General features: G+C 44.9%; 1 long non-coding RNA gene across 3 annotated transcripts in view; it reads left to right on the top strand.

Annotated features, from left to right (window-relative positions):
• The window catches only part of LOC140701126 (uncharacterized), a 66,179-nt gene that overhangs the window by 16,074 nt on the left and 33,516 nt on the right, over positions 1-16,589 (top strand). The window lies entirely within an intron of this gene.

Here is a 16,589-nt window from a genome sequence, read left to right as displayed (position 1 = left end):
TCTGGATCCAGTGGGTCTGGAGTGGGGTCTGAGATCCTGCCTTTCTAACAAGCTCCCAGGTGATACAGACACTGCTGCTGTGTTGTGTCTTTATTGGATTAACGTGTGTTCAGGAGAGCCCCAGGGTGTGGGATGGTGAGGTTCAACAAAAGACAACAAAGGCTGTTGAAATGGAGAGATTTATTACCTAGAGGTCCTGGAGGAGGTACACGGCCTGCCTTGCGGGGCCAAGCAGAGCATTCAAGGCAGGGTGCAGGCAGAGAGAGGGGCGGGATGTGGGGCACAGGCCTCTAGGGTTGGCGGATGGGGTGTTTTGGGGTTCAGGGCTAAGGCCAGATTGGTGAGTTCAAACCAAAGAGCAGGAGTTTGGAAAGCTTCTTGGGGGCCGTATTTAAGGGGCATACAAGGGGAAGGCCGTGGGAGGCAGAGACACTTTTATCACAGGGTGATGGAAGTCATATGGAACTTACATTTCCTTGTGATGCTATGGGCTGTTACCTGGGGCATACACTTGTATGAGGGGCTAATGTCAATGTAAGGCCCCTGCAGGTCACTTGGCCCCACACGATGGATCTGAAGCAGCAATGTCATGGAGTAGTTTAGCAGAACTGTCCACGTGCTGAATGTCAGACCTCAGACCCCACCTGGAGCAGCACAGACCTACAGAGCAAGGACCGTGCCTTCCATTTCTGCTGCCACTTCCCAAGCTCCCAGTCCCCTGCATTGTTTAAACAGGCGCTCTATAAATAAGTATGGAATAAATGCACTGAGGGAAGAGACGTGCACTAGAAGATGTCAAGCAGTATTAATGAACAGCTAAGCTATGATGATTGACTCACTTAACGGATTCTTTTTCAGCAGCAGTGCCTCGTCGTGACTGTTCGTTTGCATTTCACTGTAATAACATTTAAACCATACAGAATTAATTTAGTTTTAAATGGGGATGTCATTAGTGCTCCTGAAAGATTTCTTGCCCTGGAATTTTTTTTAATGAATTCATCATGAATTTAAATTTGTTCTATCCACAGCCTCAGGGCTGGCCCTGTGCTTAGAAAATGACCAATCTAGTATAATTTGATGGGTGCCGGAATGGGCCATCTGCTCGGAAATACTTCCCGCCCCGACTCCAGAAAATTCGCCATCATAACTTCACTTCATAAATCAAAGAATAATACGATTATCAAGTCAGTATTTACAAAATACCTACAACTTGCCGAGAACTGTAGGTTGTACAAAGATGAATAAGCCGTAGTTGAGGTCTCCGGGGACCTCTCACCCTGATGTAAAGATAAGAAATAGACATTTAAAGATGTATGGATGGCATAAAGTTATCTGGCAGAAGCCCTAAACTTCTATGCAAAAGAGTAACTTCCTAGTGCCTTAAGCTTTGCAATCACTACGGTGTTTAACTGGGGGAGGAGGTAGAATATGACGATATACAGACCATGATTATAGGGAATTTGGAGTTAGAGAGTGTGGGCGCTTCCCGGGTGCCTTTGAATAAACTGTCCCTCTCTGTTTCCTCATCTGTAAACGAGTAATAACTTCTACCTCTGTGTTCATCGGAGACTGATCGGAATAGTCTATTCAAAGCACTTAGGACACTGATACGGTGCCTGGAGTAGACACAACCAGGTGTCAGCTCCCTAGTCCTCTAACTTGAGCAGAATAAACTGTGAGCATCACTCTCTTGTTTAGCTCTTCCTTCAGCAAACACTTACCAAGTACTCACTAAGTGCCAGAGACTGGGTTAGATACTGGGATAACACGACTGTGAGTTAAATAGAACCATGTTCCTGTCCGCACACCGTCCTACAGTTGGCACAGCACAGCCTGTGGGATGCCAGGGAGAGCCGGACCCAAGTGGGAGAGCCAGCGCTGAGTCTGGGGAAGAAGGCAGGAAGGGCACCGCACCAGGAGGGAAGGGCATGGCCAGAGCACCTGAGCCGAGGAGAGCAAGGCACTGCGGGGGTCCGGAGGGCAGTGGGAACAGGCTGGAGGCAGGGAGGTCAGCTGGTACGTATTTTTGTCACCGCTCTGAGAGGTGATTAGGACCTGAGGCTAACAGGGGAGTGAGGATATTCCCGAGGTGGGCACAGGGGACCCTGCAAGGAAGGAGGTGGAAGGATCCTTGAGGAGGAAGCTATAGGGATGGCGCTGGTCTTCAGCGCTGTGTCTGGACATCAGTGCCTTTAGCAGGGCTGGCACTCTGTGCGGGGAGCTGGCTTGGGCAAGAGTCTGTGGAAGGGAGACAAGTGGGAGCACAGAGCTGTGGGCGCGTATTTTAACAAGAAAATGGGGGAGGATTTGGGTCCCAGGTGTAGATGTGCAAAGCCAGGTGCCTACCTTCCTCCTAGAGCCCAAGCCCACCCCTGGCTTGGCCCTAGGCTCTGCACCAGAGCAGAACAAGGCCATTAATGAGTTCACTCCAGGCCCTTCTCCCCTCCCTCCTCTCTGCCTTGGAAAGAGGGAAGGAATGGTCCCTCTTCTCTGTAAGACCACCTCTCCCCGTGCTACTGATCTGCACCTGTGGCCCTGGTCATTCTTATTACCCTCCCCCGTGGGTCTTCAGTTTCACCTTCCCTATTGCATTCTTCTCTAAAAGGACGGTTTATTGTGCCATCTTTAAAAGTAACCCCAAAAGAAGCCTTCCTGAACATTGCTACCCCTTGAATTTGCTTTCTCCCCATCCCTTCAACGGAACTTTTTTAAAAATTAAAACAAAAAGTCACCTTGCCGTATATTATACCACTTGAACTCAGTCATAGCTGGAAGTTGAATCTTTTGACCACCTTTACCCATTTCAACCTCCCCCCTCCAATCCCCTGTGTCTGCCAACCACTAATTTATTCTCTGTGTCTGAGTTCAAGTTTGTTTTAAGAGTCCATATATTGGTAATACCTTACAGTATTTGTCTTTTTCTGTCTGACTTATTTCACGTAACTTAATGCCCTCATTGTCCATCCATATGGTTGTAAATGGTAGGAGTCCTTCGTTTTCATGGCTGAACAATATTCATTGTATAAATATGCCACATTTTCTTTATCCATTCACTGTTGTTCCCACATTGTTTCCATGTCTTGGCTATTGTAAATAATGCTGCATTGAACAGGGGGGTGCAGGTATCTTATTATGACGGTGATTTCATTTTCTTTGGATGAATACCCAGAAGTGGAATTACTGGATCACATGGTAGATCTATTTTTAATTTTCTAGGAACCTCGATACTATTTGCAATAGTGGCTGCACCAATTTACATTCCCACTAACAGTGTACAAGGGTTTTCTTTTCTGTACATTCTCACAAACGTTTATTATTTCTTGTCTTTTTGGTAATAACCTTTCTAACAGGTCTGAGGTGATATCTTATCATGGATTTGATTTGCATTTTCCTGATTATGCTGAGCATCTTTTCATGTATGTGCTGGCCACCTGTGTATCGTCTTTGGAAAAATATCTGTTCAGATCCTCTGCCCATTTTTTAATGGGATTGTTTTTTTGCTATTGAGTTGTCAGTTCTTTATATTTTTTGAATATTAACTCCTTATTAGATATGATTTGGAAATATTTTTTCCTATGCAGTAGATTTCCTTTCCGTTATTGATGCTTTCCTTTGCTGTGCAGAAGCTTCTTGGTTTGATATAGTCCCACTTATTTATTTTTGCTTTTTTCCCTTTACTTTTTGTGTCAGATCCAAAAAATCATCACCAACGAATGTCAAGGAGCTTACTGCCTATGTTTTCCTCTAGGAATTTTATGGATTCAGGTCTTAAATTCAAGTCTTTAATCCATTTTGAGTTGATTTTTGTTTATGATGTAAGACAGTGGTCTAGTTTCACTCTTTTGCATATGGCTGTCCAGTTTTCCCCACAACATCTGTTGAAGAAACTGTCCTTTCCCTATTGGTTCCTTTGTTGTAAATTAAATGGCCATATATGCATGGGTTTGTTTCTGGGCTCTCTATTCTGTTCCATTGATCTGTGTCTATTGGTATGCCAATTCCATACTGTTTTGATTATTATAGTTTGTAATACAGTTTGAAATCAGGGTGCGTGATGCTTCCAGCTTTGTTTTTCTTAAGATTGCTTTGGCTATTCTGAGTCTTTTGTGGTTCCATATAGAATTAGAATTGTTTGTTCCATTTCTGTGAAAAGTGCTGTGAAATTGTGATAGGGATTGCATTGAATCTATAGATTGCTTTGTAGTATGGACATTTTTATAATATTCTTCCAATCCACGAGCATAGAATATCTTTCCATTAATTTGTATCTTAGGTTTCTTCAGTATTTTATAGTTTCATAGCCTTTCACCTCGTTAGTTAAATTTATTTGTAGGTATTTTATTCCTTTTGATGCAGTTATAAATGGAATTGTTTTCTTAATTACTCCTTCCAAGAGTTTATTATTAGCATATAGAAACACAACAAACTTTTGTATGTTGATTTCTGTATCCTGCAACTTTATTGAATTTATTGGTTAGTTCTAATAATTTCTGGGGGAAGTTTTTAGAGTTTTCTATATATAATATGCCATCTACAAATAGAGACAGTTTTACTTCTTCTGTTCTGGTTTGGATGCTTTTATTTATTTATCTTACCTAATTGCTCTGGCTAGGACTTTGAGTACAATGTTGAATACAAGCATAAAGAGTGGGCATTCTTGTTCTTCATCTTAGAGGAAAAGATTCCAATTTTTCACCATTGAGTACGATGTTAGCTGTTGTCTTATCATATATGGCCTTTAATATGTCGAGGTACTTTCCCTCTATACCAACTTTGTTTAGAGTGGTTTTTTTTTTTCCATCATGAATGAATATTGAATTTGGTGCTTTTTCTGCATCTGTTGAGAATGATCATATGGTTTTTATCCTTTGTTTTGTAAATGTGGTATGCCATGCTGATTGAATGATACTGAACCGTCATTGCACCCTAGAGTAAATTCCACTTTATCATGGTGTATGATCCTTTTTATGTATTGTTAAATTCAGTTTGCTAATATTCTGAGGACTTTTTGATCTATGTTCATCAAGGATATTAGCCAATAATTTTCTTTTCTTGTAGTGTCCTGGTCTGGTTTTGGATTCAGGCTACGGCTGGCCTCATAAAATAAGCTTGGAAATGTTCCCTTTTCTTTTTTGGAAGAGTTTGAAAAGGATTGGTGTTCTTCTTGAAATGTTTTTGCTAGAATTTACCAGTGAAGCCATCTGATGCTGGACTTTTGTTTTTCAGGAAGTTTTTGGTTATTGATTCATTCTCCTTACTGGTAATCAATCTGTTTAGATTTTGTGTTTCTCCATGATTCAGTCTTGTTAGGTTGTATGCTTCTAGGAAATTACCTGTTTCTTTTAGATTACCTGATTTGTTGGGATATAATTGTTCACAATAATGTCTCTGATTCTTTGTATTTCTGTAGTATCAGTTCTCATACCACACATTTCATTTCTGATTTTGAGTTCACTCTTTTGTTTGGTGAATTGGGCTAATGATTTATCAATTTTGTTTATCTTTTCAATAATTCAGCTCTTAGATTCACTGATGTTTTCTATTGGCTCTTTAGTTTGTATTTCATGTAAGTTCTACTCTGCTCTTTGTTAACTAACCCCTAGGGGTTTGGCCACAGTGAGTTCACTTGAGCCCTTTAAGGACAGTATCTTAGTTCCCTGGAGCTTTGTGTGATTTATGGATGCAGACCCATTGACTTTCAAAGCTACATATTTTGGGAGCCCACCTCTCAGGTGGATGTCTTAAAAGGTTGGGCACCAGATATGGGGTCCATACCCTTCACTCCCCAGGAAGGAGTGGGGAGTTGTGAGTTCCCTCCTACTTGTGGGGTCGCCGCATTGGGGTTGGAGTTTATGATGATATTGTTTCTCAGCTTCTCCTACTTAAACCCTATTGTGGATTTTTCCTCACTTGCCCTATGTATAGGAGACACTCAGCTAGTTTCCAGATTTATTTCAGAGGAAATTGTTCCATATGTAGCTGTAGATATGGTGTTCCTTGCAAGGAAGTGAATTCAGGAGCCTCCTCTGTCGGCATCTTGAATTGAAAGCCTGCCTCTTCTGAACATTTTAAAAGATAATCTTCCTTCCTTCCTTCCACTTCCTCATCACAGCCCATTCTATTTTTAAAGCAACCTTTTGAATCCCTAAGTGTAAGCCGACTCAATTACTACAGAAATCTGGAAAATACAGAAAATATAAAAAAGAATGAAAATCACTCAAAAGCTCACAATGCAGCTATAACTACTGACTAATGTCCTAGGGGGTTTCCTTTTCAGTCTTTTTATCTATGAGACTAGATACATAAATGGTAGGTAAGTAAGTAGCTCAATAGATACACAAAATTAGGCTCGTACTGAATACAGTGTTTTTATATTCTGAAGTTTGATGAAACATGATATTGTAATCTCAGGTGATGAAGTATTCTTTGTAAACCTAATGTGGTAATGACCAAATAATGTTTCTTGGATGTTCAGGTGGTTTTCATTTTCTCATGATTGTTAAGTAGTGTTGATGGGCATTCGTATGCCTAGATCTTTGTCTGTAGCTGTGCTTAGAAATGAAATCCTAAGCCACAGGGTATGAATATTTTTAAAGCTCTCAATACATGGTCACGTAAATTTATACTCAGGAGAGCTTTGCTTGAGCTGTGCTTGAAAGGGCAACGTGCCAACACTGGGTACACCCTTTATTCACTTCTTAATGCCTTTTAGTCTACGTTTTTCTTGCAACTATGCCAAAATTGGTCCTCTCCAAGTTCTCTGATGAGTTTCTAAGTTTTGAATCCAAAATTCCCCTTTTGGTGCATGAGCTCCCTGTGTCTCTGTGTGTGTATGTGTGTCTCTGTCTCTGTCTCTCTCTGTCTCTCTCTCTGTCTCTGTCTCTCTCTCTCTGTGTCTCTCTGTGTGTGTCTCTCTCTGTGTGTGTCTCTGTGTCTCTCTCTGTGTGTCTCTCTCTGTGTCTCTGTGTGTCTCTGTCTCTGTGTCTCTGTGTGTGTCTCTGTCTCTCTGCACGTGTGTCTCTGCGTGTGTCTCTGTCTCTGTTTCTCTGTATGTGTCTCTATGTGTCTCTCTCTGCGTGTGTCTGTCTCTGCGTGTGTCTGTCTCTGCGTGTGTCTGTCTCTGCATGTGTCTTTGTCTCTGCATGTGTCTTTGTCTCTGCATGTGTCTTTGTCTCTGCATGTGTCTCTGTCTCTGCATGTGTCTCTGTCTCTCTGTGTATGCCTCTGTATGTGTGTCTCTGTGTGTGTATCTCTCCATGTGTGTCTCTGTCTCTGTCTCTCCCTCTGTGTGTGTGTGTGTGTGTGTGTGTGTGTGTGTCTGTCTGTCTCTCTGTCTGAATGTCTGTTCTGTTTGATTGCCTCATTTCCCCTTGAAACCCTCTCCTTTCTCAGTATCTAACTCTCCACTGCTCCAATTCCCCATGAGCCCTCTGGTACTTTACTGAATACAGGAAGGGTTTATGAAGAAGCAGAAGAGGCAGATACTATCCTCAAAGGAGTCAGGCCCATCTTAAAGAAATATGTGGGATCTTAAAAACCTGAAAAATAAAATCACAGGGGGAGTGTGGTGACCTAAGTCAAACAGATTCATTAGAAAGAGGCTACTTTGGAGAAGGCGTATGGCTTGGTGAAGAGAGGGGAGGACAGACCACATTGAGAAAGGAAGTGTGACAGGCAGGTCCCATCCTAGTGGCACTAGGTGGACCCCCTGCAAGGCCACACCTTGGTCCTGCTGACTTGTCTCCTAGGATCTCTTGCCCTTTCTTTCTATTTAATCCCACTTCTGCTGCAGGGAAGGTGGACAGCTGAGCCTGGCCACAATAGAGCACAGGAAACTCAGAGGCCAGGGCATAGTCTGTGTGTCATGTGCAGGCCACAGGGGAAGCAGAGGGGAGCTCCAAGCCACAACTGGAAATTGCCACTTCCCTGGGTCAAGCACCATGAACCTGAGAGTCTGCATCATATGGCTCATGGTCGTGCTTTCCTGCACCCCAGTTAGCTCTGCTTCATGCTCAGGACAGAGTGTCACCTTTCTCTGTTCAGTTGTCAACCAGTAGACATGAAAATAGTAAAACCATATGTCGCATTCCTGGAAATGCTGTCCCAATCCATGGTGTGTTCTTATGAAAACATCAGGACCAAGGACAGCAACACTGATTGACTATATAGCTGGGCTGAGAGGCCAGGCTCTTTTTTCCCTTTCTTCCCATTATCTACATCATTTTTACACCAGGGGAAACCACTACTTAGAAAAACATGAGGCTTTAACATTTTAATGGAAAGAAAATTATCAGTGTGATCACAAAGACCTTGCTTAATGGAATAGTAATTCTTCCCTCCCCAGCCCAGGCCTGTGGAAAGAGTGGAGACCTGGCATTTGCAGAGTTAACATTTGAGCCTTAGACTCTTTGCAAGAACTGGTGAACTGCAGTCAGCGACTTAGCAAGCATTTCAGTGTGGCTTTGTCTTTAAAAAAAAAAAAACTGGTTGGTTTTATGAGGAAGATTACATGCTTGGGAGAATTGTGAAGGTCGCAGAATATTTCTTGCAAATATCAGTTATATATACATTTTCATAAGGTGTTATATTTTATTCAGTCCAAATACCTGAGTGCCTACAACCCAGTGCCTACAATGTGCCAGGCATAGTTCTGGATGCTAGGGGTGTGCTGTGATTAAGACAGACAGGGTACCTGCCCTCACTTCTGTCTATCTGACAGAGAAGGAGAATAAATAAGGAGACAGATAAGTAAGATAATGCCAGCTTATAATGTGCAGAAAGTAAAACAAGGCTAGGGAATGATTAGGAAGAGTGGTGACCAGGGTCTTTGTGGAGGTGATGTTTGGGCTAAGCCCTGGGGAGTGAGGTACCAGCAGAGCAGTCTGGAAGCCTCACCTCTCTTGGCTATAACCTGTTCATCTCATACAGTGGGGGCGCTGGGGTGTTAGGTTTCCACATGTATAAATAAGGACATTAGTTAAGCACTTAAGAGGTTCAGGGGCCATAAGCCCCTCAGCAGAGGCCAGCCTCAAATCCGCTGTAGAGGATGGTGATGAGGTTTTCACATCCCTGTTCCTGGTGAACAATTCTTAGGTGGAAGATTAAATTCAAAGTCTGTGGAAAACAGTATTATGGTTCCTCAAAAAATTAAACATTGAATTTCCACATGCTCGAGCAATTGCACTTCTGGGTATATATCCCAGGGACGTGAAAGTAGGGACTCAAACACATTTGCACAACAGTGTTCACAGCAGCGTTATTCATGGTAGCCAAAAGGGGAAACAACCCAGATGCCCAGCAGATGAATGGATACACAAAATATAGAGCATATGTCCAATGGAAACATTATTCAACCTTAAAGAATAAAGTTCTGCAGGAGGGTATAGCTCAGTGGTAGAGTATGTGCTTAGCATGCATGAGGTCTTAGGCTCAATCCCCAGTACCTCCATCAAAAAAAAAATTAAATAAACCTAATTATCTTCCCCCTCCAAAAAACCAAATGAACAAAATAAAATAATAAAAAAGAATGAAGTTCTGACAGTTATGGCAACATGGATGGGCCTTGAGAACGTTATGTTAAGTGAAATAAGCCATAAACACAGAAGAACAAATACAGTATGATTTCATTTATGTGAGGTTCCTAGGACAGGTAAATTCATCGAGACAAAGTAGAACAGAGGGGAGTGGAGTGAGGAGTTATTTGTTAATAAGTACAGAATTCGTTAGAGCTGGTAAAGTTCTGGAAATAGGTTGTGGTGATGGTTGGCCAACAGTGTGAACTGCACAACAACGTGGATATACTTAGTGTCATTGAGTTCTACACTTTAAAATAGGTGAAATGGTAAGTTTTGTGTTATGTACATTTTACCACCTTAAAAAAAAAAAAAGCCTATGGGAGGCTGAGGGGAGACTGGTCAGGTAGTGGAAACCTTGCTCTTAGATTATTTAGAATAGATGGAAGGGTGTGGAGGCCAAGGGGAATCACGCCGGGTCTGTGCAGGGCCTCTCAGGTAGCCTCTGCTCCAGGCCCCTGGCACCGCCAGGACACGCCTTGCAGCCCCCATCAGAGCAGGGGAGGGTGGGGGCCCTCAACCTGGGCTGGGACAGGGGCAGGGAGAGGAAGCTTGTGCCCAGTCCCCTACACACCCGCATGCCGGCCCTGCAGACCAAGAACCACTCGCCCACCTGCCACCCCTGTCAGCACTGCCCATCTCTTCTGGTGCTGATGTGGCTCTCAGGTAGAGGAAATCAGCACTGAACCCGGTGGGTCTCAAGGTGTGGTCCCCTGGGAATGTGTTATAAATGCACATTCTCAGGCCCCACCCTGATCCAAAACACCAGATGTAGGGCCCAGCCTTGTGTGTTTTAACAAGTCAGCTTGTGGGAGATTCTGCTGTTGGAGCTACAGTTGGAGAACCCCTGTCCTCAACCGATGCAAAAAGAGCTGGATGCTCTTCTGGGCAGTAACTCAGTGTGCTTAGTGAGCGCCTCCTAAATGCACAGCCCCAGCCTGGGTACCACGGGGGACACGAAGCGGGCCACCTCAGGGAGCAGTACTAGTCCTATGTGATGCTAGGACCCCGAGGGCATCAGAGGGCGTGAGTGGCTGTGAGCCCAAGTGTGGGACCTGGGCTTGAATCACACCCTCTCCTGGTCTGGGCACATCTGCCAGGGGCCTTTCGTTACAGGCGCCGTGGTGCGTCAGGGTGATGATCTCAACTCTGCTGCCTGCAGACACAAAGCAGCTGTGTTTTTCCTCCACTCTCTGTCCCAGCTGGGTTCCGTACCCCTGTTGGGTAGAGGATCCCTTCAGAGCAGCTAGGCCAGTTGCTATAACTTTCAGGTGACTGTAGATTTTTTAAAGTTCATTCCAGCCCCGTTTGAAGCTTCAGTCTCATGGGCATTTTCTAGCTTACCTTGTCCTCTCCCCAGAGTGCCAGGACCTGCAGTGAGAAAGTAGGAATGGCAGCGTGACCTGCCCTGGAGATGCCACCTCCATCTCTTCTCGGGAACTGGGGGAGTGAAGGGAGGATGGAGCAGTGGGGGAGGCAAACTGCTCTGTACTGGGACTCAGTTGCAGGCATCTCGTCGTTGGGGTCCACCACTACTTCTGTGGATGCCCTCGGGGAGGCAGGTGTCCCGTAAACAGCCCTTGCCAAGGCACGTGAAGACTTTTGAGTTTCTTGAAGAGCCTATAGGGCCTCCCGGCTCAGTTCCCTGGTGTGGGAGGGCCTGCTAAGCCCAGCATCATTCCCTATTCCACGTCAGCCTCCACCATCAGAAGGAGGCCCCAGTTTTCTTGCTGCCAGGGTCCCTTGGCATGAGGATGGTTTTTTGTTAGGATATCAGCAAGATGGGTTAGTCAGCTCTCCTTCACGGTCTCCTTGACCAATAAAAACCCACATGCACCCAAAATGGAAGGGAATCCTGGATGCCCCAGTGCCACCCTCTCTTTACCCTGCCACCTCTCTCCTGTTTGTGGGACAGGGACAGACCAGCAAATCCACTACCTGGGTAGGGTCCCAGTAGAGAATGAACTACCATCAGATTGGCCACTTAATTTGCAGGAACCAGTGCGAAATAGTTGTTTATCTAGTTTATATGTAGTGTATATATGGTAATCCCAAACTCCTAATTTAGCCTTCTCCCCAGCCCCAACACTTTCCTCTTTGGTAACCGTAGTTTGTTTTCTGTGTCTGTGAGTCTATTTCTGGTTTGAAAATAAATCCATTTGTATATTTTAGATTGGCATATACGTAATCATACAATATTTCCTTCTCTTTCTTACTAACTTCACTTCGTATGATAATCTCTAGGTCTAGAGGATCTGAAGCTTTAATTTAATTTATTTAAATACAAATTGAAAAACTGGAGCAGCATAAAATATTTTTCCATGGAACACAACATTACTATTTTGTTAGAACAGTGTATCACTTTATCCACTGAAAATCTTGCATCTGAATTGACATGTGCTGTGCATATAAAAACATACCAGATTTCCAACACTGACTATGAAAAAAAGAAAGAACAGAACATAAAAGTTCTCATTAATTTCATATTGATTAAGATGTAGATGTGATCAGATTTTTGAATGTTGGATTAAATATATTATTTAAATTGATTTTGCCTGTTTCTGGCCTTTTTCATGGGGCCACTAGAAAATGCAGAACTGTATCTGTGGCTCCAGTTGTGCTTCTGTTGGAGAGCTGAGTGGTAGGAGTAAGGTCGGGGGTAGCCAAGGTACCCCCTGTGGGATCTTCCAGGCCGAAGTTGCCATAGAAAACTCAGGTCAAGCTTCCATTTCTCAAACTTCCTGTTTTTCCTGCTTCACAAATGCCATGCTCGCTGAAGGGCTGGCGGCGGTTGGGGGGGGGCGGGGGGTTGTTGAGTTCTTGCCAGGGGAGGGTCTGAAACAACCAGTATGAAGAACACCCGCTTCCTCTATCACCATCCAGTACTAAAGGGCTTCTCTCACTTCTGTCCCTAGTCCAGGCACCAGAAGTGGCCTCCCCATCTCCCCTCCCTTCCTCTAGGGGCACGTGTGACATCCTTAAGATCTCAAGTCTGACTCCCGCCAGGGTGTCTTGATGGTGGAGGCGGCCACTTTAATACATTAATCTACTTTCATCCCATCTTTATCTGAAACCTGCAGACAGATCGTGTTCGCAGATATACTCTGTCAGACTGGAGATCTTCATGAAATCCTCACCCGCTGGGCTGAGGGTAGCAGCTGTTCCTGGGTGTGGACGGTAACATGAGGCAGGTCTGAGATAAAATCAGGAGAAATGTGACTGAAGGAAGACACCAGGGTCGGTGGCAAATCCTGGCTTTGGGGGGCCCAAAACTTATACAATTTCAAGGATCTGCTTTAAAAAACAAACACAAATTTCTTGTGTTCTTAAACTAGACAAAAATATATGACCTTCTGAACACTTTTAGGAGCCTGTGTGAGTGAGGGAGCTTCATGTAGCACAGGGGCCCCAGACCAGCAGCATCTGGGACCTTGTTAGAAATGCCAGTTCTTGGGCCCCACTCCAAAACTACTTAATCAGAAACCCTAGGGTGGGGCCCAGATACCTAGATGAGCACTTCGCAAGCCTTCCAGGTGATTTTAATGCCCATTCATGTTTGAGAACCACTGACATGGTGATTAAAAGCTTGGATTCTGGGATAAGGCTACCTGAGCCCAATTTGGCTGTTCATTGTCTGGGTGACCTCGCCAAGGTACTCAGTCACTAAGCCTCAGTTTCACCATCTGTAAAATGGTGGAGTAATAGAACAGATCTCAAAAGTTCGTTGTGTGAATTCAGTGAGATGAGGTATGTAGTGCTAAGCATAGTGCCTGTCGCGTGATATATTATTATTCTGTGGCAAGTGTCCGTGTATTTGTTGGAGGGAAGGTGAGGAGAAGAGAGATGTGGATGTAAGAGGTCATCTTTAGACATAATCACAAAGAAGTTCAAATGTCACCGTGACCCCCTTTCCCCAGGGTCTGCCGTGTGTGGTCCTCCAACTGGTCTGCCCTTCCAGGCAGTCCCTTCTTTTCAGGTTACCTGGCCATTGTCCCTCTTTTTTAGGATCCTGGGCTAGCCTTCTCAAATGGTCAAATGAATACCACAAAGTTATTAAGTCTTACCCTTTGGGGAATCAAGGACCTGCTTGAAAATACAATGGGAGCTGGAGACCTCTCTAGAGGTCTGTGTGCACATAACACGTGCACTAAAGTGACAGACCATGTCAGGCAACCACTGAAGGGCAGGCCTGGAACCTTAGTCCTTAAGGTAATGATGGTCACTCCAAAATATTAAAGAAGGGGAAGGAGAGCTGGAGAGAGGGCTGTGTGCTAATAGGCCTACCTGTTCTGTGTAATGGAATTGACTTTCAGCAGATGCCTTCAGCATTCAATGTCATGTCCCAAATCAGTGCCTTAAATTGTGGGAATTTCAAGCACTGTGGCGAGGAAGACGGTCTAGGACGGGGGTGCCTTTAGCACCTTTCAAATCACATCTTGAAGCACCTTTAAACTCTTCTGTTACAGGAGGGGAATTCTATGTGGAAATATTCACTTCAAAAGCATTTATAATCCCAAAAGCACCATTTAGTGGCTGAAGATTATCTAGTGCTGATAAGAACATCAATGTGGATAAATCAGAAAACAGACAAGGCAGAGATGTGTGCGTGTGACGTACTAATTTTTCAGCCTGTTTTTATCATTCTCACTGAGCTTGTAAGTTTTGTGACATGTTTGTGTTGTATTTAGCTGTCACTCAGCTGTAATTTACAATGTTCCTTGAAATCACACTTTGGGTTGATTGGGACAGAGAGAGGTTCGCAGTGGCAGCCTGTGTGGCTTTGGGCATTTTAGGTTCCGCTGATGATGATGATACTTGGTTTGAAATCAAATTGGAAAGAGAATGACACACCTTGCCCCAGACAGAAAGGCAGTTGGTCAGGACATACGGGCAGGATGTATCCTTGGGAACTTGGAAATTTTATCAGGATCTCCTCAGTATTCCAACTGTCTACCCCCTCTAGGTGCACCAAGCAAAGATGGGGCATGGAGAGGGGACCTGGGAACAGAGGGACCTGGCCTGTCTGACCTCCAGCCCACTGTGCAGAGCTGCCCTTGGGCCAGTTCCCAGGAGGAGAGGTCAAATGCCAGGTCATCCTGGGGCCAAGTAGTCGTGAGACAGGTGGAGGTGAGGACTGAAGCTGGGGAGGGGGGCAAACCAGGAGGGTCCAGAAGAGTCCTTGATGGAGTAGGCTGGCCTGGATGTTGGAAGGTTCTAGATGCTGCTGCCACCTCCCTGCCCATCACACACCCACCCACCCCTTAATAGGGCTGGCTTCCATAGCTGAGGCAGTGGAACTCGCCTGAGAAAGTCACTCTGGCCTCCCTGGCCCCACAGTTACCACCCCACCCCTGTCTCCTAATGCAGAGGGTGGGCCTCTGCAGGCTTCCTGGGCCGAGTCAGTGCCCTCAGGCCAGCCCCACACCCCTGTTCCACGACCTCTTTGTGAACTCGGCCTGCCATGCCAGGGCCAGCTCAGGGACGGGCCCACCCTGTACTTGTCCCCTTTGCCTCTTTGGAGTGATCCTGAAGAAGTGTTGTCTTGGGAAGTCCCAACAGCCTCTGAGGTGACCCTCAGCCAGCCTTCTGCCAGGCCCCTTCCCAGGAAGAGCCCTTGAACGTCAACCTTGACGCTTGGCTCTGGAAAAAGAGAGAAAGGGAAGGGGGGTCCAAGCTGGGGTGGGGCTGCAGAGGGTGCCTTGGCTTCCTGATACTGGGGGGTCACCAGACCTTTCTGAACCTCAGGTTCCTGCATCTGAGAGGCCTGACGCGAGGGTCGGGGAAGACCACGCCAGTCAGCAGGTGTGGCGGTGCCTGGGGATGCCCTGTCATGATCGCAGCCACTTCCCTCTTCTTCCCGTTCCCTGGGGGTGGGAAGGCAGCGACTTCACCGTCAGTGGGCAGTTGATGAGTAGGAAGGAGAGTGGTGGCCGGGGCAGCCCAAGCCACCATGCAGACAAACCCGAAGAGTCCCTGCCCACCCCCTTGGCCCTGCCTGTCTGCCCTCCTCCCTGCCTCTTCTTCCTTCTCCTTTTTTTTTTTTTTTGAGTTATAGTCAGTTTACAATGTTGTGTCAATTTCTGGTGTAGAGCACAGTTTTTCAGTCATACATGAATATACATATATTCATTTTCATATTCTTTTTCACTATGAGCTACTACAAGATCTTGAATATATTTCCCTGTGCTGTACAGTATAAACTTGTTTATCTATTCTATATATACCTGTCAGTATCTATAAATCTCAAACTCCCAGTCTGTCCCTACCCACCCCGCTCCCCCTTGGCAACCACAAGTTTGTATTCTATGTCTCTGAGTCTGTTTCTGTTTTATATTTAAGTTCATTTGTCTTCTATTGTGTGTGTGTGTGTTTTAGAGTCCACATATGAGTAATATCATATGGTATCTTTCTTTCTCTTTCTGGCTAACTTCACTTAGAATGGTATTCTCCAGGGACATCGGTGTTGCTGCAATGGCATTATGTTGTCATTTTTATGGCTGAATAGTATTCCATTGTATAAATATACCACAGCTTCTTTATCTAGTCATCTGTTGGTAGACATTTAGGTTGTTTCCATGTCTTGGCTATTGTAAATAGTGCTGCTATGAATGTTGGGGTGCAGGTGTCTTTGAATTAGGGTTCCTTCTGGATATATGCCCAGGGGCGGGTTGCTGGGTCATATGGTAAGTCCATTCCTAGTCTTTTGTTCCTTCTCCATTTTCAAATGAGGTAGACATAGGCAAGGACTTGCTTACTGCATTCTAGGGGTTGAGATCTATACGTATTATTAACTAATTTAATCCATGTCCAAACACAGTTTTGTAGCTGATGAAATAGATGCAGAGTTTGAATACCTTGCTCCAGATCACAGAGGCAGTGAGGGCAGGACTGGGACATGCACATGGGCAGTCTGGCTCCAAAGTCTATGCTGTTAAAGTGACTAGTCTGTCATCCAGTAGTTCCCAAAGTGTGGTTCCTGGAGCATCGGCCTGGGACTTTAATAGATATGCAAATTCT

This window comes from Vicugna pacos, chromosome 14 (genome assembly GCF_048564905.1).
Source record: "Vicugna pacos chromosome 14, VicPac4, whole genome shotgun sequence".
Lineage (NCBI taxonomy): Eukaryota > Metazoa > Chordata > Mammalia > Artiodactyla > Camelidae > Vicugna > Vicugna pacos.
This window is presented reverse-complemented; position numbering and strand designations above follow the sequence as displayed.